Source organism: Pyxicephalus adspersus, chromosome 2 (assembly GCF_032062135.1).
Source record: "Pyxicephalus adspersus chromosome 2, UCB_Pads_2.0, whole genome shotgun sequence".
Lineage (NCBI taxonomy): Eukaryota > Metazoa > Chordata > Amphibia > Anura > Pyxicephalidae > Pyxicephalus > Pyxicephalus adspersus.
The window spans coordinates 113,920,106-113,944,613 of NC_092859.1; the positions used below are offsets into that span (position 1 = coordinate 113,920,106).

Sequence of the window (24,508 nt, forward strand, 5' to 3'; positions counted from 1 at the left end):
AGGCCTAGTGGACACTGCTGCAGTCCAGGTAAAAAAGAAGTCCACATTCTTGATAGAAGGCATTTAAGTCTTTAGGGATACTGCTGAAAAGCACTTAGATATCATTTTGAGCTGGTAGCCCTCATTTTATTCCCAGTACTAGCTGTTAAGCCCCAAGTCTTGGGTTTCAGAACCTGTTTGTCTTATTGATCTCTGCTGTGACAGGGGAACACCATATCTCAGCCCTTTGGCCCCCTGGGTACTTGGTTGTAGCAGTTGGACCTGCTTCTGTACATCACAGGCACTCAGCTTTGTAGTTGATTAATTCTTGGATACTTATAGGTCAAGCATGATTGCATGATAAATCATAATTGCAAGGCTAATCTTTTTCTTGGCTCCTAGTGGAGTTGAAAGCTCCTGCAAATGGTCTGGACAAGGGAAATTCCTCTACAAAAGTTGGCAGAGATGTCTTACATTCATAGTTACATTGGTTTCAGCTGTTACAACATTGTCTCATTTTGGAATATTTAAAGGATAGTTTAGAAGATGTTTGCTCTTTGGCATCAATGGGTCGTAATTTGGACATTTTGCCTCCAGATTACTTTAAGGCCACTGAAAAGGGACATAAAGCTAGGTGTTGCTAGGACCCCACTCATATAGTCATATAGACTTTCCTGATTATATTGTATTCTTATATTTGTCATCCATACTAGTCTGGGATCGTGTGTTTGATTCTTCTAGAAGTGGGGAGCTGCCTGAATATTCTCAGTTGTTGCCGAATCATTTTGATTCTTGCTGTTGTGGCCCTGGCCTAAGAAACTAGAAATCTATTGTTCAATAGCTTTGGTATTGGTTCACAGTTGTATGTTCATGTTTGCTTCAATGTTTTGGCTTTTGTATGTTGTGAAGCCATCAAACTCCTGTACGCCTCAATGGATGATAAAGAAAAGGAGAATTTTTTTTAAAGAATTACCTTTTTTGAAGACTTATGAGGGACACATGTCCTGCTGTTCTGTGTTTATGATAAGGTCATTGGTACTGCTTGTTAACAAACTAAAGTATATTGGTAGGAGGGATTATACTGGGCCGGGCTTCCAGTCTTTGTCCAATCTTACTGTATGTGTCAGCATAAACTAATGTTATCAGATTCATTTATAGGGAACCCAAAAATGGATTTTATGATTTAGGTTTTAACAAAAATATTGTTTTAATGTTATTATCTGGGGGTTAGGGTACCATTATTATTCTGGAAAATATGAATCTCATAAAAACATATCTGGTCCTGTAAAATGGCCCTATATTATCTGCTAATTATGCAGAAATCATTGGACAATATAGACTATCATGGGTGAAACTGGGTGATCCAACAAACCTGGAATGGACTTGGTTCAGGATTGAAAACATTTGCCAAATAATAACAAATTATTTTAATAAATCTATTCCAGGTTTGTTGGGTAACCCAGCCTCACCCATGATAGTCTATCTACTCCAGTCTTGGAGAGCTTTAATAAGTCAGGCCCTATGTCTGCAGTAAGGTAAGTTCCCAATACTATTACAGGTAGCCACTTAGTTGCTTTAACAGCCTGCACAAAATATTACAATCAAAAGTCTTCTTTTTTGGGTTCCAAACCTAAACAAATTTGGATAAAGCAAACAGTATGAAAGGAGACTCATGAGACCATACTATTTTTTTCTTTTTATTTCTTCAGGCTTTAAGTTTCAGCCATGTATTTTATGGCTTACACAGACCAAGACAACCAACTTAATATGATTCAACTGTGTTTGGAATAGTGATTTAGTTACTTCAAAGCTAACCTAATTCTTCATGTGGTATTCCTGTTATTTTGTCCTCCCACTATATGCTCATAATTTATATGTGAAACTGTATGTTGGGGTGTGACATGGGTGTACATTGGTATCTCGTAGTCATGGCTAGGCATGCTAATGTCTAATTAGAGGACAGACTGCAGATTGGACTATGATGACTCACGTGTAACTTCCCTTCCCAATACATTTAGCTTAGGGCTATAGTGACAGACAGTAAGGGAGGAACCTAGTGAATGAACCTAATAAAGATACGCGCTAAATCTGCTTTGTCATGTCTGTCAGTAAGAGGTTATATCATCATAAAATGTGCAAAGGATATCTTGTGCTAAACTACAAGGACTTACCATATATATTTTAGAGCCTGATTTTTTACCTTTAACACAGGCATTAATATTGGTTTGCCAAGTTTTCCTCCTTTGATGGAAGAGATTGGCAGTTATGGGGCATTTTCAATATGTTTTTATAATTATATTTTACTTCTTAAGAAAGGGTTGAGAGCCAAGGTGTACTTATACATTTTTCAGAAGGTGAATCTGGGCAGATTGCCTGGATTCTCCAGCAACTTCTGTTGCTATTTAGAAAACTCAAATAGGCTAGCTGGTAAATATTGCAGAGAAGTAATTTAAAAAGTGCTGAGTGAGTAACACATATGCCGATAGACAATTCCAAATCCAGTGTCTATGGAACTATAAGTACAAGCACGTTTACCTGCAATCTATGAGCTCTATTGAAACAAAACTGTTAGTAATTACAAATTTAAAAAATACTATTTTTTTGTTCGAGCTTTGTGCTACTAATCTGCAGTCTCTTTGCAGTCATATCTACATACATGGATTTTCAGTATGGCCCCGGGGACACATGACTACAATGGGCCTTGTCTTTATTACAAAAGGAAAGTGGAAATGCCACTCATAGTCTCCTTTGGAATCTCGTGTGTCAAGGTGATGATGCAGGAGCACACCTGGGACACAGGAATGGAACGTTGTCACACTTTAATGGAAAATCCCTGTGCAAGACCATGGGATCCCCAGGTCGGTGGATTTAAAAATATTAAAATAATAAACTTAGGAGTTTACTGAATGGATTTACATGTATATTGGAAACAATAAATAAACTTAAACAATATAAAACTAAAACAACTTATACAATGTTATAGTCAGTTCTACCTAAGTATAACTAACCAAATGCCAGGATTCCAACTTTGTTAATATGGGATTTCAAATTTCAGTAAAAAAATGACATATTTAGAATTTGGTTTACCTGGTGAGGGGGTGATTTTATCACAGATATTTCATCAAATATTTGACATCATGCTATGATTTTCAACACTTTCCTGACTTCATTATGAAATCTATGAATTTTCTTTTACATTATATGATTACAGTCAGCTTTTAGTATGCAGAGATTATTTTACACATTTATAAAGATGGGAATTGTATTTTTTCCAGGTATTCTCCTAAAATGTTCACCAACATATTCACTATCAGTCTCTGTGTGGCATAAATTATTAACTGGTGTAGGAAAAAGAAATGGAATCCTCAGAAAATGAGACTTTTTTCATTTAATAATTTTCAAACCCCCATAAAAGTAGAGAAATAGTAAACACAGGTATATTAAAATTAAATTATAGCATATATATGTTTTATCCTATTAAAAATGGAACACCAAAGTGCTATAATTTGTGAGCACAGTGCCATCTTGTGGGATGTTCTAACACTGCATAAGTCAAGGTGCCACACGCAGGCCTACAATGCTGTATACAACACTACAGTAGCGCCACCTAGTGACAAAGTAATAACAAGTATTGTAATGCAGATAAATTATTATTATACTGTATTTATTATTATTATTATTATTATTTTTATTATTATATTAATATTATAGATTTATAAACATGTTATGTCAAAGATTTTATGATTATGATTAGCAATAAAAAACCCAAAATATAAAAATAAGTAAGTAATTTCTGAACGGTTTTGATACCCAGGTTTTAAAAAATGAAATGGTCCTAAGGGTTCAACTGGCTTTTTTTCAATTTATGTTTTTTCCTTAATGCCAACTTACATTTCCATATTGTATGTACAAATATAACTTTTGCATGCATGTTTACAGAAAGTACATGAAGTCAAACTTGACATTTAGTCCTGGTGGCTTTTGAATTTTGCGTAAAATGGCAGAACATTTTAGTAAATAGGCTCCATTTGGGGTCATATTTTTTACTATTTTGACCAGCCTTAAAACTATTAATCTTGTGCCATTCATATGTCTTGCATTGTGTCTCTATTCACAAAATTACTGTACAGTGTTTATTTGATTTCTTATTTTGGCTCATTTTTTTGCCATTATGCAGTAATTTGTGACTTATATGTATAGATGATGATGGTGTGTCCATTTAGATATGATGATACCCATCATGAAACAAATCACAAGTCTTCATTATATAGTTAAAATAACCCTATAACCTTCTACATATGATCCCACTGAAATCAGTGTGCAAAGCACCCCTCAGAAATATTTGGTACAAAGACTAGACAACAGCTAAAAAGACAGAGTACTTCAAAAACAATGAAGGTAATTGATTATTTATAGTATTGGTATCAATATACATTTCATTGCAAATTTGTCATAACACTTAAATTAAGCATTAGCCTATATTATAAGCGAGCTTCAGGCTATGTAGGATGTTTGGGACTCCACCAATGTTTGTGTATAAAGAAACATGGAATACATGGAGGAAACCAATGCCAGATACAGTAGGTTTTGGTGTGCCCATAAAACTCAAAACATTGAAATTTTCCTTGCTGTGAGTGACAGTATTTTTCTGGTATTGCTAATCATTCCTTTGTACCATACTGATCCAATCTGATAGAATTGTAAAAATAGCAATTGCAAATATTAGTTTTTAACTATAGCAAGTATAGTTAATAAATGTCCACATGTCCATTTGGTTTGATTTAAAATAGTATGACTCCTTGATTTTCTAGATCCTCTTCCCAGTTCAAATAACAGACACGTGCTACATTTTGAATAGTAGAACTGTATGTAAATGAACAAAAAAAACATTAAGATATATCTTAACCTAGATGATTGCACAAAGCCATAAAATGAACACAAAGAAAAGAGACATTTTATGAATACTGAAAGATATGAAGGTATGAAGTGGATGGTATTAGGGAAGATTCAGAATGCAGAAGCTCCCCCCCCCAAAAACAAAAACAAAAATATATCAGTAAAAGTTCTGCCTTTTAGTTTGAATTTATTATTTGTTATTATTATTATTAATAATAAAACAGAATTTATATAGTGCCAGCATATTACGCAGCGCTGTACATTAAATTGGGGTTGCAAATGACAGGTGAATACAGGCAGTGACACAGGAGGAGGAAAAGACCCTGCCTCGAAGAGCTTACAATCTAAAGCTAATAGAAACAATGTAATGTTTCAATAAATGTGTATTCATATGGTTATCCTATTGTATGGTGTTCCCAGTTCCCAGTATCAGTTTATTATGTGCCTACCCTTAGGAGGTGTATATGTATACCCTCAGATTGTTTATCTACCCGAAGAAATGTTTGTTATGGGGCTCTGGATCTTTTCCACATTTTGGATAGATTTGCATGGACTGTAGATTTGGGGATGCCTGGTTAGCACCTGCTGAATTCTTCCCATTTCCATTGGAACCCATTGTATTCTGTTAGGATCATGTACAGCAGGGGTCCGTAAACTCCGACCTTTAGGCCAGATACGGCCTAGCCAGTAGTTCGTTCTGGCCTAACGCCCCCAGGCCTAATGCCAGCCGGCAACCCGCAGCTCTGGAGCCACGGGTTGCCAGCGGATCGGCCAGGGGACATTAGGAACTACCAGAGCCGGAGTCACAGGAGCTCTGGTGCCAACCCCTTGCAGTGGCTCCCCTATTTACCGTGGCCGGCATGATACTTCCGCCGCCGCGGTAAATAGGGAAAGCTCCCTGAAGGGAAATCCTTCTCCTCCTCAATGCATACAGAGGAGAGGGATTTCACTTCAGGGAGCCATTAGGGCGGGTCCGGCCTAGTGTGCTCCTGCCCACCCCATAAATGGCCTAGTGACCATAAACTTTGCCGATCCCTGATGTACAGGTTCAAGCAGTTTTATCAGGTTTAGAATGCTGACGTCCAAGTAAGAATACCCAAGAACTCCTTAGCTGACATTATATCCCAGTCTTTTACGTGATAAGAGCAAGCTTGGGAAGTTACTTATACAGAATAAAACTTCTGGTGATTCAAACCTTGTAAGTTTGCATATACTCTATCACAGATTTTGCATCTATCACCCCACTGAAACTCTTAGCAGAGAAAATAATACAATAAAAAATATATTAATTTAAATAGCAGGCTGGTAAAAAAAAGTTTTTCTCTGTCTTTTTGTTTTTTTTTTTTTTTTTTTATATATATAATAGCGACCTCCCCACATTTCACATTTTAAATGCAGTTTCCCAGCTTGACATTTTAACTGTTTTATATACCAAAAATATTGAATGATGACAATTAATCATGACCTAATGCTCTGAAATTTCATGTGTAAGTTACAGAATTTACATTATTTCTGACTTCATAATATGTTCCAAAGATGCCATAATGTCAGATTCACCAAAGAAAATACTGATAAATACACCACTGATAAAAGTAGATGTCCTAAGGGTACATCTTACTATTTCTACTCTAATTTTTCAAGTGTTATTTGAATATACATAAACATATTTTTTTAATTAGGATATTTCTATATACTTATCAGATGTAACTGACAATAAATATGTATAATGCTGTTTTATGCATAAAACTCCAGATTCTTGGGATATCCCACATAACATTTTGGATTTAGGATACAATGTTTAGGGGATTTATACGCTGAGACCATATTAAATTGCTGTGACCCAATTAGATTGAAACATTGAGATTTCAGTGCACGTTGGCACCAATTCTCCCATTTTCTCCAAAGTATAACAGTGAATTAGTAACTAAAACCTGTCACCTGAGTTTCAGAGGAGCTCACAGCGGGTCCTGGCAATGAAGCTAGGAGTTTGCAGATGAACAGATGTCTCTTCACCTGTTTTTCTCAGCAAGACATCTGTTGTCTATGCCCAGCCCAAGGCTGTATATAGCCTAGTAAGCACAAGTGATTTGAGTTTTCTTTGTGAAAGAAATACCTTATAAAAATGGAGTTAATAGTCTTTCAAGTCATTAGAACTGATATTTATTGCATTAATAGTCAACTTAAATAATTCAAGTAGTATAAGGGCACATGTTTATATTTATTTGTGCATAGAATGTATCTGGTATTTGAATTTGGAAGAAGAACGAAGTCATCTCAGTAAGTGAGTTGTTAAAGTATACATAGTGGTTTTATTGGCCATTATAACACATAGAGAACCCATGATTAGGCCTTTTAAACTATATTCATAATGGTCATAAGGTTGCAGTGCGGTTACCACTCCGAATACCAGGGAACTGCTGCCTCTGGTTAGACGCTGCAGGTACCATCTCACGGCTCCATGGGGGTACTGGTACCATTTACTGCTGCCACGTGTCAAATGTGCAAATACTGGTTCTGCAGGAATCAGCACTGTGGTGCAAGTCACTGAGCAGCTGGCAAGGTGCCAGCTGCCGGGGGGCCACACCGCACCAATGGCATTGATCATTTATTCTTTCAATTGTGTTCAAAAGGAAGAATGATAAAAATGATATCTTTGGCAACCCTAAATATGTAGCTTATTAGTCTTATGCAAGTTTGTAGAATGGACAATACTCAGCGCTTTACAGAGTCCAAAGGCTAATTATCTATCTCTCTGAGGTTAGAGGCTAATATCCTTAGCAAATCAAAGTCTAATGCCTGTTTTTGGGGGTAAGCCATTTACACTAGTATATTTCTTGGATATGATAGGAAACCAATGCAAAGACAGGAAGAAACATATAAACTCCATGTAGACTGTGTTCTGACAAAGATTTAGTCATTTTATTATGTCCTGCAGTTTTATATTATGTTTGTGCCATTTTGTGTTTATTTATTTAGTTAACATATAAGGTGAAGCTTTGTTACTAGAACAAAATGCCATATTTAACACTTGCCGTGTAATGGTTCTAGCATTACATTTAACCACAATACTTCTCAGTAATACTATTACAAAATTATAGACAACAAGAGCACAATATGGTATAATCCAAAAAGTATCCAAGTGAGCCACATGATATTGATCTAATGTACCCACCTGAATAACTTACCCATATTGCTGGAATTCATTTAAAGAAAGCTTTCTTCTTTTTCTTCTTGATCTCAAGTTAAGAATTGTCAGTAATAAAACATTAGGGAGACACACGAGACACAATAGTTTATTTACCAAAATTAGTTTGGTATGCCAGTTGCATCATAAAATTTCAACTATTTAGGAACTAGTTCTATACTTGCTACTTTACAATATTTTTTTCCTAATAAAATTGCAGTGTAACAATAATATAATTCATAAAAAAAATATGTTGGTGCCAAGCTCTGACATATGAATGTATGGTGAATATTGTGTCTCTGAATTTTTATCCCTGATGGAGAGAATTATAGTGGATGGCATGGTGCGGCATCGCTATACCTTACAGCTTCATTACATTTGATGATATACCTCCCTCGCAAATTCTTTTTGGGATAAGGGCTTCCTGGATACTGCGATTAAAAACAGCAAGCCCAGACCGCAAAAAGCTTTGAGAGAGACAGAGAAGCGCTGATTGTGTAAAGATGGCTCCCAAGTTTAATCCTTCTTTCTGTAAAAACAATATTAATGCCATTGTACATGCAATGTAATTTTTTGTCATTGTTTAGTTATTCTTTAAACTTTTTTTGTACAAACAAATGATATAAAGTCTTTTTGTAACTTCAGTTACCAATTTAACAGCAAGATGTCTGTATTTGTGTTCTCAGGTTTATCTACTAGGTATCTCCATTATCTTACACTTGTAAAAATTGGAGCAACAGAGCCATGAACTCCATGAACAGATCTTGCTGCTGAAGTTCCTTCACTGGGTGACTTAATGCTCCATTTTGGTAACAGTGTACAGCTGACAGCAGAGGAAGAACTACATAGATATTGTTGTATTATAAGTGATTGAGTAAGTGTAAAGGAGAATATTGTTAGGGAAATAGTGAAGACTCAGGATCCTCCAGCAAGAAAGATCACATTGGAAACCCACTGCTCTGACATGTGAAAACAGCACCTTTGATATATTAGCTGCCACAGTAAAGACAGTAAGTTATAACGACAATATACACATGGTGGTATCAAGTGATTGTTGTCCTCCCTCAACTAATCCAAGGTTTAAGTTGAATGCCAGAACAACCACCACATGATTTAATGTTATGGCCTGCAGAGCTTGCAGATCCATCCACCCTTTTTTCTAGAACATTTTCAAGTTTGTTACCTTTTCAGATATGCCAAAATTGCACACCAATGAATAAACACAAAAGAGTATATAAACTTCTGTCACCTAAGGATCAGAAGGGACATCTCTCACACTTCATGAGTTTTGTGGTAATCTTTGTAGTAAACTCCCCAGCAGACAATTTGTTTGCTGGACTTGCTATTTTAAAATTGTTTGGGGTTAAATTGTTTTGTAGACCCATTGCCAACACTGTATTCTCTATTAAAGCAAAGCTGTTTCTTTACACAGAGGGAAACTTTTTTCTTGTCTGTGTATGCTGAGTTTCCTTCTGTTCTGTTTTCCTGCAGGTTGGCTGTGCCATGGGAATGGAGGTAGGGAGCTCAGGTGTGCTTAAAAAACTGACTTGCACTTCTTGTGTAAGCATGGCGTCTTATGTCCCCTATCCGCATCACAGGGATGAAAACTGACCACGACAGCACAGATCTGCTTGGTGCGGTCAGAAATGAAAATGCAAAAGTTGAAGAAACAGCATCAGTCACCTTAAATTCCTTGGAAAAAAAGATACAACATAAAAGACAACATTTTCCAATGTGTACCTCTTTTTTTTATGCGAGCAAGAGTCTTATCTCTTTTTTAAAAATTGCTCTGCTTTCAAAGCTCACTGTTAAAATGAATCCTTGTATGCACAAAGGTAAAGTCAAGGATGACTAATTTATAGCAACTATCAAATGGCTTATACAGAACTAATGTACAGCAGTGTAGAACCAAAAAATCTCATCCAGGCTCCTGGACGATGTTTGCATGTGTCACATGGCACAGACAAGGTAAGCATGGGAGGACTTCTTTTCCCATAGTACTGATCGTCCTAAATGCCCTAAACAGACCTCACATGCAAAACAGTTCAGAACCAAAAATGTTCTCACAGCATTTCCTTTTCCTTATGATATTACTGAGCCAAAAGTAAACATGGCAAGGCTTTTATCTTCTGGGTACGGTTGTGCATCTGAAGTCTGGTGAGTGTTTCACATGGGGGAGTAAGGAGGTGGATTTGTGCTAGGGGGAGATTTTTGCTTGTGAGATAAAGCAGTGGAATTTATTCTTGTGAATAAAAACTTTGTTAGGGAGTGAGAAAAGTAAGAGAAAGATTTGTTTCAGAAAAGTATTTTTGTTTAGGAAGAAGATGTGGGAGTAAGAGAAAAAAAAGAGAAAAAAAGAGAAGAATAATTAAATTAGTAGAAATTTGAAAGAACTTGAAAAGACCCTTAGGATATTTACATATGGCATTCAGAAGGAAACTCCTGTGAAGGTGCCATTAAATTAGAAAACTTATAAAAGAACAAACCTGTCATGTGCAGCAAAGCATTCACTTTGTGCTACATTTGCAGGCACTACTTGCATGTTTTTCAATCTATTCATTTGTGCCTGGGGAAGGACAGATGTTTCAAGAAATACAAGGATGCTTAATTCAGAACTACTGCCCTAACCCTATATTTTGTTCTCATTAAAATGTGTTTGTTTCACCATAATACAGAAATTCTTTTAACTGCATTTCCTTCTCTCCTCATTGTTCGATGCTGTCTGTATTATTGTATGCATTTGAGACATATTCTACAATAATGCTCACCCATTATATATCACATTGGGATCACTGCTACTTGTCACCTTATCTCCTTCCCTTCAGTTTGACCATATGAATGATGGGGCATAGCCGTATCTGTGAGCTCAGGTTGGCAGCATGTAAGGGCCATCCAGGATACAAGAGGAACCTTTTTCATTGCATGTTAGATAACTAAATCATTCTTCACACTTGTCAGCTGCTCTATCCGAAGATGTCATCACCATTCGCTATAATCAGTTTATATCTTTTAGCACATTTTGTTCCAATCAATCAAATAACTAGGAGAGAAGATCACATTACCTGGATGGGAAATCTTGCCTTTTGGCTTTTCGGCTATTTCACTCTGTACAGAAAGTGTCCATTCCTGCAATTGGTATAAGGCAATAAAATGGCAGCATTTCAAGGTCAGTCAGTGAAGCAAGAAACACAAATTATTAGCACAGGTAAAGCAGTGAAAAGTAACAAATTCTAAGATATTGCAGACACTTCACACAGAGAAGAACAGAAGACAAAACTATCCTTTGGCAAGACCTAAATGGCAAACTTGGACACATAAAATTCTTAACTAAAAGGCAGTGTCATCTTTTACCCAGAATTTATAGAGACACCAGGGAACTGACAAATATAACTAGAAATAGAGTGACAACATGTGAAAGTGTTATTGTTTTATAACATTATTTGTAGTTTCTTCAAGTTTGGATGAAACAGGAAAATATATATAATGGTGTTAAAAAGAAAAATAAGGTCGGTTGTCATTCATCCACATCTAGCAGACTGAGGAATACTGCTTGCAGCAATCAATATATTTCTGAACTCCATGCAAATATAAAAGACACAAATTAATGCAGCTCTGTAATCACCAAGGCGGAACTAAACTTAAATAAGAAAACATTGTGAGCAGTAAGTTTATAGCAGATAGAGCAGACATTACCCCTCTGCAATTAAATAATCTTTCCTGCCTGTTTAAAACCTTTTCTTCAAGTCCATGGGGCATGGATAGCTGCTGGTAATGAATGAACTCCTGTGCAAGAGTGGTGTCATTCTTGCCTGGACAATAAAGATAGCTAAAGATCCTAAACCTGGAAAGAGGACTGTTGAAGATGTTGGTGCCCACAATGGAGCGAGAAGCAATGAGTGTTTTTAGTTAAAGACTGTAAATGGGCAGGTAAGTTTATTTTATTCTTCACCAGTCAGGATTTGGGTCTTAGGGTGGTCACTGGCCTCCTTCGGCCCTTTTTTAGAGGAGTTAAGTCTTAGTCCTGCCCCTTACAGAGCATCACCATCTGGTCCCGCATCCTGTTAGGTGGTACTGATCCACTCCCATCCCTCCGGTAAGGATGGCAGTGTCGTTTTCACTCCTGGCCACTGATAGGAGCAGATACTACACTTGATCTAAGCCAAAAGGCTGGGAAGATTTAGCCCCACCTTAATACTACATATAAATGTTTTAATAGGCATGCATTGTAACTTGACTTGATATGAGCATCTTCCAGTTTCCTATACAGCAGAGCTAGAACTGAGGGAGGGAGAGACAGTAAAAAGAGCCTGTGATTTGATCGGCAATGCTAACAAATAACACAGAAGTCCAAAGCAGGAGGACAGAGAGATCACTTAATTACTTTCCTGCTTTTTCTTTTAATACCCAGTTAATGGCTGGTGGATAGAGAAGACCTAAGTTATTTAACTGCAGCAGAGAAAATCAGGCTTTCTGTGCTGTGCGGTGTGTGTTTGTCAGGTAAAACAGCTTCCTTATGCATTTCACCTGTGTATTTGGCTGTTTACATCAATTCATGTACAGGTAGTCCCTAAGTTAAGGACATCGGACATACGGATGACTCCTATATACGAACCAGGCATTCCTGTTCGCTCCTGTGCAAAACATAGGCATGATGGGGGGAGGGGGCAGTTCGGATGACTTGCAGAAGAATTTTTTTTCTGTTCTGCAACATCTTGTAACTCTTTAATGACCAAGACAAACTCTGCAGTTGTTTATTTTTGCATATCAAAGCACAGCTTGCTCCAGAAGGTAATGAATGTCTAGGCTTATTTTTTCTTGCTTTGTTTGTGATTAACTCACAGTGAAGATTTTATACAATAACACTGTACTGACACCATGCTGCCTAATAATATGTTGAGACAAACATCTTTCCTAATTGCATTTAATAAAATAATGTACATGTTCTGACTTACATACAAAATTCAACTTAAGAACAAACCTACAGTCCCTATCTCATATGTAACCTGGGGACTACCTGTAATTACATACCATCATATAAATGAAAGAATATATGCAGTTTGAAAAAACAAAAATGCAAGTTTAAAATTACATTTTTGGATCGAAGTGCACAGTTATTAAGATTGAATTTTACAGCATCGTTGTGCCTGTGTGTGTAAAAGTATTTCAGTATTTAATTGGGTAACTGGGTGATCAGCCATAAAGTAAATATTGCAATCTATTCTGTGCTTTCAAATTATTTCTGCAATACTAAAGTGATTGTCAAATTGCAGTGATTCCACTATTTAATATACTTAGATATAAAAATAATTCTATTACATAATAAGAAAAACATTTTAGAAAGTTTACTCAAGTTGTAATGGCTTAATTATGTATTTCAGAGTAGAAAAATGTTGTAATTTCTGAATACAAAATAAGTTTAATATTCTGCAACAAACTGGCCATTTATAAAATAATGTATGCCGTATATAAATGTGTAGAACAAAAAGAAAAACTGGTGCAGTAGGCATAAAACTTTACAATAAGAGCTGCTTGTGCTGTTCTATTACTATCAATTAGATTCTTTCTCTGTCATTTTTGGTAGACAGTTTTGCTATTCAACAAAAGTGCTGTACAAGACATTTCTTTTGTAGCATTCTCCCCCACAGGAGTGGCTGAATTTTCTCAGGTTACCCTCTGATGTGGTGTGTAAAAATCTCCCGGGCTCAGTCCATCTTAAGTCTTGGGGTATTTATTTGTAAACTTAGCATTAGAAGACAGGGCTGCAAAGTGTAGGTGACAGCAGCTCCTAATATGGATGGCAATTTGTCATAATGGAACTCGGTTGCACAAATCCTGTCCTCCCCTATCTGGAGTAGGTCACTTTTGCGGGGATAGTTCCAAAATCAAGCACATGTGGGCTCCTGTCAACTAACATCACCCTGCAGGTCCCATCTCCAGCAGCATCTCTTCTAATAAAAAGCATTGGGAAAGAACCAAACAGACTTTCCTGGGGAAAAACCAAAGGCCAGAGCATTCTAGTAAATTCTATAGGCATACCCCCCTCTTCCTTAAAGTGACCTAACACCACAGAAGTGTTACTTCTATTTCAGACAGTTTGATAGATGAAGTGGATATAATTACTTTCTAAATCTTTGACACATTGTGGCCTCATTTACATCAATGCATGCATGTAACGGCTGTGCACAGGTTTCCCAACGGCATGTTGCTGTGATGTGTGTTGGTTTAAAAAGTTTATGTTCGTTTGACCTTGACATGCATTGTAGGAATATTTAATGGTAATGGCAATGCATGTCAATGTATTTTCCCCAATCTATAAAATGAATGCAGGAAACAGAAGACAGCATAGTTTCTGAAGCCAGCCAATACAAATATATTTACTTCTGACCTTAGCAAAAACAGTTCCCTAGCCTCAGTACTTTCTGAGTCACTGACCCAGAACAAGCATGCAAAGTCAGAGTAAAGTCAAAATGCCTTATTTAATAAATTGTTCTGGGCTACGGACCTTTGGATTTAGGATTAGGAGACTCCATATTTTCTTGGTACAGGCGTTTCTTAGGATTTTCATGTTTTTAAATATTTTTTTATGTAGAGAAAGAAAGGAAATGTATCATTGTGTGCTATATGTAATGAATATATATCCCAGAGTAATTTGAAGCCATGTACTTACTGTTTGTAGAAATGAAGAGCTGAAGGCAAACTGGCAGATTGGTGGATTGATAAATGGTTCCACCCAATCCGTTCACCTATAACAATAAATACAGGATGGAGCAGAAAGCATATTCTAATAATCTAATATGGTACTAGAAAATGATACACAATCTATATGGATGAAGATCTTCAATATGTTAACCAACAGAAAGCCAATTATCATGCAGGTAATAAACTGAGCAAAACACTAGGAATTTAATGATCTATATAGCATATTGTTACACACAAGTATTCATGAGCTGGCAGCTGAACAATCTTTATAACACATGATTATTGTACAAATATGCACATTTGCTTGCATATTCATATAGAAGAAATGTTGTTATTGCCAGCCTATCTCAAGGGAAAAACAGCGGCTGGTGAAGATTTGGGATTAAGGGAGTGTTTTTGGCTAAATTGACTTTACAGAAAATATCATTACCATGAACTTTCAGCAAGCCAAAAGCTCTAAATTTAACTTAGTAAACTGTTTAGGGAAGTGTGCTTGAATACAATGACCCCTTTATTTCTTTATTAGGAGGACATGTTATTTTTGTATTTATGTATTATGGTATCTGTTCAACAACAATGGTCTTTTATGCTACTATGCTACTAACAATGATAAGGTAGAGGTATGACCAGTATAAGTAATTCTAACCAAAAAAGACAGTTTTCTGAGAATTGAACAGAATGGAGACACTTACTATTATTTAAGGGCAATACGATGTAAAAGCAGTAGCAAGTAGGTCAAATGCAAGACAAAAATGGGTCCGGACAAATGAAGCTGTCAATGAATAAAATGGTCTTAAATGCACCTCAAATTGATAAAAAATACAAGCTGTATTTACCCATTACCATTAGCCCAATTTGCCCACTGCAACAGTCCTTGTGATTCTCCTTAAACCTGCATACACACACATCTGTGCAATTTAACTGTAACAACCTTTCACTGATGTGTATAAACATGTGTAAATCATTTTTCTTGTTAAAGAAATACATATGCAGATGAATTTTCCTCTTCCTTTCTGATACAGTATGCATTCTTTTAGAATATTGTGATGCCCTAATTCATGGTCTTGTTAACTGCAAGTTTTTATGGACTATATAGGAGGAAGGGTTTTTTGTGATTGGCAGCTCTAAGGAAGGGGTTATGGCCCTTGAAACGCGTCAGCATTCAGCACACAGACAATCTACTGGCGAGTTTAAAGTGAGCAGGCTGTTACTGCTCATGTATTCTAATGCTAATGATAAAGATCTTTTAAGCTAACTGCATACCTTGTAATTAAGAGTAGTTGTATACTTTGAAACCTTTTATGTTGGTGAGGATAAACTTTTTATATTTATTAGACTTGAAAATGGCCCTCACTATTCAGGTGGATGATGTAAGCAGAGTATTTCAGAAGTTTAATATCTATTAGTAGGTGGTTACATTAAGCTGGATTTGTTCTTCTAATGTTTAAGACTTTTCACAGCCTTCCAGTCTGCTTCGTCAATTCTGGTCAAGCAACTGATGAAGCAGCTTAGAAATTTTCAACAATTATTTCAACAATACAAAAAAAAGTCCTGTTAAATGTGACTAACTATTACTAGATATACAATGACCTGGACAAATGAGAACCTTCACAGACATCTCAGGAGAGTGAGAAGCTGTTCCTTCGAAATACTAAGTGTCTTGTCTATTGTAAAATTCTTCCAGTGATGTCCTTTTATATGCTTTCCAAGATGCCTCGTAAATTGATGTCATGGATTAGTTCAGGTACATTTGTAGCTGGGAAATTTTCCATTCGCTAGCCTTACAATGTCCAAGGGTAATGGCCTGAATATGGGAGGAATATTGTCATAAGGCTCAGTAGAGCCAAATGGGGAGTAGAGTTAAAGAAGACACCAGTAGATTTAAAAATGATTAGGGAAACTCATCTCTGAAAGCTAGTAAGGCATTTCCAAGACCAGAATACATGTAAAAGATATCCAGGTTGCCTGTAGTCTCTGCAGCATAAAGATGAGTTGAAGTTGAGAAATTTAGCCAGAAGCTGGAATGAAGTATAACACCAGAGAAGAGCAAGCTGTTGGGAGGATTTCCAATGGTTAGTGAAGCGGGATGCAGAGGATAGCCCAGAGACATTGTGAGGCTGTATATGAAGCTTGAAAATAGAAAAGCTTGACTATAAAAACTAAAGGCTATAAAGATACCCTTCAATTCTTACAGGAAATATTGCCAGACCTTCCCGCGAATGGTTTTTGGGATTCATAAATAATGAATGGAGATAATAAGCTGTTTGTAAAAAGGAACATTTCACATTATAGGGTAACGTATATTTGGATGTTAGGATAATAGATGATTTTACTGTACCACATACAGTTAAATGCGCTACCAATCACAGAAAATCTTTTTTTCTCAATAGGATGAAGTTTTATCGTAGTATTTTCTAGTGCACAAACAATGTAATGCTTGCACAGTGATATCACAGCACTGGAATTCTTATTAAAGCGTATCTTAAAAAAGAACAAAAATGGCGGATGCACTTTTTTCATATTCAAGGTTGTTTCACTTTATTTTCTTCTGATGATCATGCCAGTAATACATAGTCCTACCCTACTTTGGTATAGCTTTTCTCTGCCAGAGAAACAAAGAGATCTTTCGAACCAGAGAAATTGCATTTCTGCAGTACTTTAGAACGTGGCTTTTGAAAGTGGCTTTGTGTATTGCCATACCATACCTGGTTTATTGGAGGAATTGGGAATTTCAATCTATAACTCAACTGAATGGCAGCTATTCATCGATAGATCAAAGTGGAGCCTAAAGTGTGTCCTCCTTCACAATGGCAATATATTTGGGTCAGTCCCAATTGGCCATTCAGTTTCTCTTTGTGAAGAATATGCAGACATAAAGAGAGTCATTGAGTTGTAGCAATATCACCAACACAGTTGGGTCATCTGTGTTGACCTTAAAATGGTATGCTTCCTTCTTGGTCAGCAACGCAAATACAGCAAGTATCCCTGTTATCTGTGCATGTGGGACAGCAGAGCTTGTAAGAGGCATTGGAAGGAAAGGAATTGGCCTCCAAGATCTGCCCTAAAACCAGGGGATCCAAACATTCTACATGAGCCACTTGTTGATAGAAAAAAGCTGCACATGCCTCTGCACATGAAACTGGGTTTCAAGTACCTAATTTTGGCATTTCCTGGCCTGTCATTTGAAAAAAGCTGGTGTGTTTGATGGTCCACAGATCCAACTGCTCATCAAAGATGAACATTTCATCAGGACAATGTCAGAAGTCAAAAAGAATGCTTGGTTATCATTCAAAGCCATTGTCAAGGACTGCCTTGGAAACACACAAGCAAAAGATTACACAGAAATTGTCCAGAAACTCTTGGAGAGCTACAAAATGCTTGGTTGCAATATGAACATCAAGGTGCATTTTCTGCATAGCCATCTTTTTAACTTCTCGGAAAACCTTGGTGCAGTCAGTGATGAGCAAGGTGAACAGTTCCACCAAGATTTGAAGGTCATGGAAGGACGGTATCAGGGTAGAAGGGATGTACATATGATGGCTGACTATTGTTGGAGCATCCGGTGGGATATTCCTAACACTGAACACTGCAGGAAAAGCTACAAATGTCATAGAGTAACAATAAATCCTTTGTATGAACAAAATAGATTTAAATAAACAGTACATTCAAGTTATTTCATTATTTTTTCATTGTATGTAAAATTTGTATGTTTTTTGACAAAAATGGAGGGTACCCTGTATTGTAAAAACTGGATGTGATAGCAAAAACTGGGGACATTTCTGGATTCACTACCCAAAAATTAGTAAAAAAACAAGTGTAAGATCTAATTAAAAAAAAAAATGCATTGCCCGGTGTAATTATTTACTTTTATTATTTGGTGTCTGTTGAGCTCACTACTTAATCTTTGAAAGTTAGTGTTAATTTAATATTATGTTTTATCTATTTAGGAGGAATACTCAAAATTCTCCAATTTTATATATACAGTATATACGCCTTTCCTGACTACACACTGGATTACATATTTAATTGCATTATGTTACATGTATTTATTAATGTTGTTTTTTCTTTTTTGAATTTAGGAAAATTGATGAGTTTGCTCAGCACAGCTTTTTAGTTAATGTGAACGTGTTTAGTGGTAGGCAGTGTATACTTTAATTTGATGGTGATGCCAGTGAACATGCGCTATGGGGAAATTTATGAGCCAGTGAATTTGTGTATGTATCACTAAATGTTCACTGCAGGTGAATCTTCCCTTTTCATGTGTTATCAAATACAGGGAATAATTAACTGCCGGTAAAGACTTGCTAAATTTCTGCTTTATAAATATGCAGATATATTTATTGATGTATATGCTGTGCATGTAAAGTCTGGTGGGGGCCCCTGCTGCTCTCTGCACATGCCTTCTAGCATCAACCTTCCATATGCATAGCAACAGTGCACAAAAACATGGACAGGATGGGCCCCATTCTAGTGGATGAACCCAACGTAACCCACAATAATTCCTGTACTGGTCCAGAAGAGTTATAGCTGTACCCTTCTGCATATTTAAATACCTGCTGTTTTCTGTTTTGGGCTGCTAATTTTGAGAGAGAATGCATCCACTTTTGTACATCCTCAGATCCTTTATGATGTGAACTGCCAATGATGCAAATGCTATCGTAATGGTTATCCTTTCTATTACTCCCACAAATACTGTCATAAAATTCATGCATGTAATAACCACATAATGCTTTTTATTATGCCAAAAGGAGCAGTAATAGTAACAACCAACCAGATTTCAGTTATACTGACAAAAGATCAGTAAAATATGAATCCTGATTCATTGTAATATATTACTGAACGGGAAAGGGGCAGCACTGTAAGGGAGGACTACACTCCACACCATTCTGATAGGAGGGGAGAGCATAGGGTGATCTTTCTGGAGTGTTGCTTCTCCATCGCTATCCTATCACAGGCTGAAGCTATCTTTGGCCAAACTGTTTTGCTTTATTATAGAATAGAAAATGATCTTCCATATTGAAGCACAAGTGTCTGGGTTAGACATCAAGCCAAACATCATTTTTCGGCAGATAAGACACTTCCATTTTATTGTTGCCTATTGCAATCAGCTTCTGGCTTTCATTCTTTCACACCACAAAGGAAAAAATCACAAGGTTTTCTTTTGGAATTTAGATACATACAGCTACTTGTAACTGTCTTTGCTGCACTAAGGTCTGAACTATATGTTTTATTTTTTTTTAATAAAGTATTTATGCACCAAAAACCACCACAGGAATCCAAACCAACTGCAGATGGAGCACCAGGAAAATTAGGTTGGTTTCTGGCAAGCCAAATGGCAATGCACCATTTTTAATTTTGAGGAACACCTTCTTAAGTGACCTAATTAGACAATAAACAGTTTCATCCAATAGCACAAATCATGTGAACTTGGCATTACATAAAAGGGAATAAATCTCACAGTGTAGCTCACCAGGGCCTGGTATTTCTTCTTCCTTTCTATGCATTTCTGATCCAGGCTATTGCAGTACTGGTCAGGCGAAGGATGGTCAGCATGGTCAAGCCATTAAAGCTACAGACTTGCTCCTTTTTGTGGGTTTTTAGCAGAAGGCACTGGGTGGTTGGAGCTACCCCTGTGACAACTGTGAATATGCATCTGGGGCACAGGCTCAAAACAATAGGGGAGATTTTTGTGGGACATTAAGGAGAAGATCAAGCAAGACAGGATATAACAAGGCCCTTGACAAGTGGAATGGTAGGGCTTGCCACACTGCATGGCATACAATTGTGTATGTTGCCTGATTGCTTCCTGAAGAAGTGTTGCTTTACTTCATTCTTACATCAAATTTCATCTCAACCATGAAAGGTCATTCAATTTATTCTACATTCTGCCCCCCCCCATTACAAATGCAAACTTTCGTTAGGAAAGCTCTAGCACCCTCCTATCCATCCCAGTTCAAAGATGTTACACTTCAAATGCTCCACAAAAAGACAGAAAATAACATTTTGGACTGTACTGAGGAATTCTCAGGAGTTTTTCAAAATTGTATTTTGGGTGTTTGGGTTCAGGTCCCCAAGAGCATCCAGAAACCATTGTACCTGTAGGCACATGGGGTGGGTACTTTCTGTAACACATGGCTAATTATATCATTACTGTACATTTTAAGGTTTATTAAATGATTAACAAAGAAGCAGGGCCGCATATTCTCACAAAACATGTATGGCCATCCCTGGGTCCCTTTTTATTTGAGAATTTGGGAATTTGCAAGTAGATAAAAATCTAGTGATAACCAACCAACATCACTTAGCAATGCAAAGCTGTCTAAATGTTTCTTTTCCATACATATTATTGTTAGGAAATTAAGACACATACAGTACATGGTACAGACTATGGGAGGGATTACCAAGCCACCAGCATCCAATCGTATGCAGGAAAAGTTCCTATTTAATGTCATTGTTAATAGCAGTTTTCACTTTACTTAGTGAAGATTCCTTTTTCTGTATATAAATCGCTATTTATGAACATCAAAGACTTTCAAGTTTTAGAAGATATGAATTTTACTTTATCATATGATAGGAGCCTAATTGCTACAAAAAATATAACGATATGACTCGAGAAAAGAGAATGTCTTTATATTAATCTAAATAACAGGCAACGTGCTGTACAACACATTAGCTTTTATACAAGAGATTACAAACCGGCATATTTCCAGAGTATAAAATGAAACATTTTCCTTGGGGGTGATGACTGTGGTGTCATCATCTATCATAAACAGATGATAAACAGCTGAAAGAACTACCCAGGGTCGGTGGATGCAGGCATATAGCGGAAAACCCAGCTGTTCATTCAGCACAGTGTTGCCTGGGAAAACCAATAGACCTTCTTGTGAGTCTGTGAATACAAGGTGGCATTTTGCAGTACATATGGGCTTATCCATTACGGTAGTTCACTAAGCAATGGTGATGTGCAAAGTATATAGGACCATAGCCACCAATAAAATCTCAAAGCTTACAATAAAATCAGATTGGTTGCTATGGTCTATAGAACGTTGACTATACATAACACTGCTCTTTGCCTTATTAAATAAGCCTGCGTTTGGTGCAACAATGTCATGACATACATCTACGTGTTTGCTCCTAATTTGTTTCATTTGTAGACCCTTGATGTACCAAGAGTATGCATGGTGAGGTTAAAGAAAAATTCATTTATTTTTACCTTTTTTTTATTACTCTGCTTATATCCATGCCAAAACATCTGAACTGGAGACGTTTGATGTTATCAGCAGCCTTTCCGAGTCAGCATACCGATCATGTATGTTTACTGTATGTTTTTCAGTTATGGCCGGTAGCAGATCTTGTATGTGATGGGAGCTTCTGTAATCTCATGTCACATCAACATCTGATTTATCAAAGAGAACTGTCTCTCTGGTAGTAATAGGAATCTATGTATATATAAAATCACAGGAGACAGGTAAAAAACCCTGGTGATGGGTGCTATTATTTTATAATTCTGTTAGTATCATTTCTAAACCAGGATTGCAACTGGTGGAAAACTGGAGTACAGAAGCCAACAGGTCTACATTAAAAACTGGAAATCAAGATTTTCATTGCAATCGTGTGTGCACCTGGTAAATAATGATCTAATTGGCATGTAAATAGAATGGATGAAGGCACTGTCATTATGACAGCATCATAGTTAAAGTATACATATGTGTCAAGTTCAGAAATCAGGAATCTCAGTGTAGAGAGCAGCAGTTGCTAGGCATGGGATGCAAAGATTCTACATGTATCTTGTATTATTAGAAGAAATGTTTTCAAGAAAGTCAAATTCACATACCTTATAACAAATTCCAGTTCAGAAGGTAAGTATAGATGTGGGATCTTTTCTTCCCTTCTTCTTTTTTTCAGGCTTCTGCATCCATGTATATGAGCTATATGACTAATCAAGGGATAGTTGAAGGGAATCTGTAAATAAGCTGCATGTGGCTGCAAAGCATTTCATAGCAAAGCAGCCTGTTTCTAGGTGTACAGGCTGTGATTCCCTCCTTGTACCTTCCCATCCTGCTAATATTCTGCAGCCAGATGCATGCAACTGACTTCCACCAGTCTGGAGCTGACCTGCAGTGACGTCATTGCATCATTAAGTTTCCCCCTAGGAACACTAGGCTTCTATATATAGCAGCACATTAATTCTGCCAGTGAAGGATCTATCTGAAGCTCAGCATTAAACTCTGATTTTAACGCCCCCCTCTTCCACTTCCCTGCCAGGAACTGCTTTATCTTCTCTGTGCAGGCTATTCTCAGAACAAAGCAACATCAAAATCACTATATATATATATATATATATATATATATGTGTTAAATTTATCTGTATTTTTATGTAACCTATATATAAAAATCTGTCTATCTATCTATCTATCTATATATCTATATAAAACACATACATGGTGCTCTACCTCCCTCCTCCACTCTAGATTGTTGTCTAACCCGGTATAGGAAAAGCACTATACAGCTATAAATAGAAAATGCTTAACAGTCAGCTGTCAGGGAAAACGCAAATAAAATAAAGAGATGCTTCGAGCTTCATGAAGCTATTAAAATGGGAATTTCCCCAACAACATCATGTTTTCCAAATAATATCATATAAATAGATTTTCCATTCCCATGAATACTGGGAAGATGAGCAATTTAGCATAATATATAAATAGGATAACTGTATACAATTATGTGCCGGAGTTCTTAAAATATGAATGCTGTGTAGGTCTATTTGGATCTATATAGTTTGTGTCTAAAAGATCATAGATTGTAAATAGAACTAACAATAGCTTTTTTAATACACAATTATAAAAATAAATCCTTATACATGATAATGAAAATTATTTCGAAAAACCTAATTTTTGTGAACATGGTAAAATGCATCTGGAGACGCATCTCTGCTTTTAATTCAAAAGAGTGTTCCCAGGTGTCACTGCAAAGAGCATGTACAGTCACCCCCAGAAGCAATTAACAACTCATCCCTCTCTGCCTCATGGAAACCATTGACTGGAAGTTTCTTTCTCATTGTTTTTGTTGCCCTTCATGAAGGGAGAGCATTGCTACTATACAAGAACCTTTACATCTGAGGAAAACATTTTTAATTCCTCTTTGAAGCAAAGTCAGTTTTGTATTGAGGGAGAGATTGGTAGTTTTTGTCTGTTGAAAGTGACTGCCGCTCTTGTCATCCCTGTTCGTAGTTTCTCAGTGCTGCTGTTACATAACACCATGAGACAGAAACCACCACTACTGCACAGTTCTGTATTTTTCAGTTTTCATTTATATCAATATACATCACAGATTCAGCAGGTATACCGTATTTTTTGCCGTATAAGACGCACTTTTTCTTCCCCAAAACTGGGGGGGAAAGTTAGTGCGTCCTATACGACAAATGTGTTATAAAATAATTAAAATAATATACTCACCCGATACCCGATCCTGCGTGTCTTTTCTTCTCGCTGGCTGCATGCAGCGTGTGTCTTCTCTCCTCTCTGGCAGCAGCGTGTCTTCTCCTGTCTGTAGTGCAGAGCGAAAGAAGCCGGCACAGCGCCACCTGCTGTTCCCTGCCCTAACTGCCGTACAGTGGAAAAAAAGCACAGAGTGATCAGAAGGGGAATTTGAATGACAGAGTGATCAGAAGGGGATTTTGAATGACACAGAGTGATCAGAAAGGGAATTTGAAAGGCACAGAGTGATCAGAAAGGGAATTTGAATGGCACA

At 36.8% G+C, this 24,508-nt stretch overlaps 1 long non-coding RNA gene across 1 annotated transcript; it reads right to left on the bottom strand.

Moving 5' to 3' along the window:
* Positions 1–1,381: 1,381 nt before the first annotated feature.
* LOC140324234 (uncharacterized) lies at positions 1,382–22,808 on the bottom strand. Its single transcript, XR_011919514.1, has 4 exons — positions 22,593–22,808; positions 14,727–14,802; positions 11,122–11,185; positions 1,382–9,751 (listed from the first exon to the last, which is right to left on the bottom strand). It is a non-coding gene; the product is annotated as an uncharacterized lncRNA (long non-coding RNA).
* Positions 22,809–24,508: the final 1,700 nt, after the last annotated feature.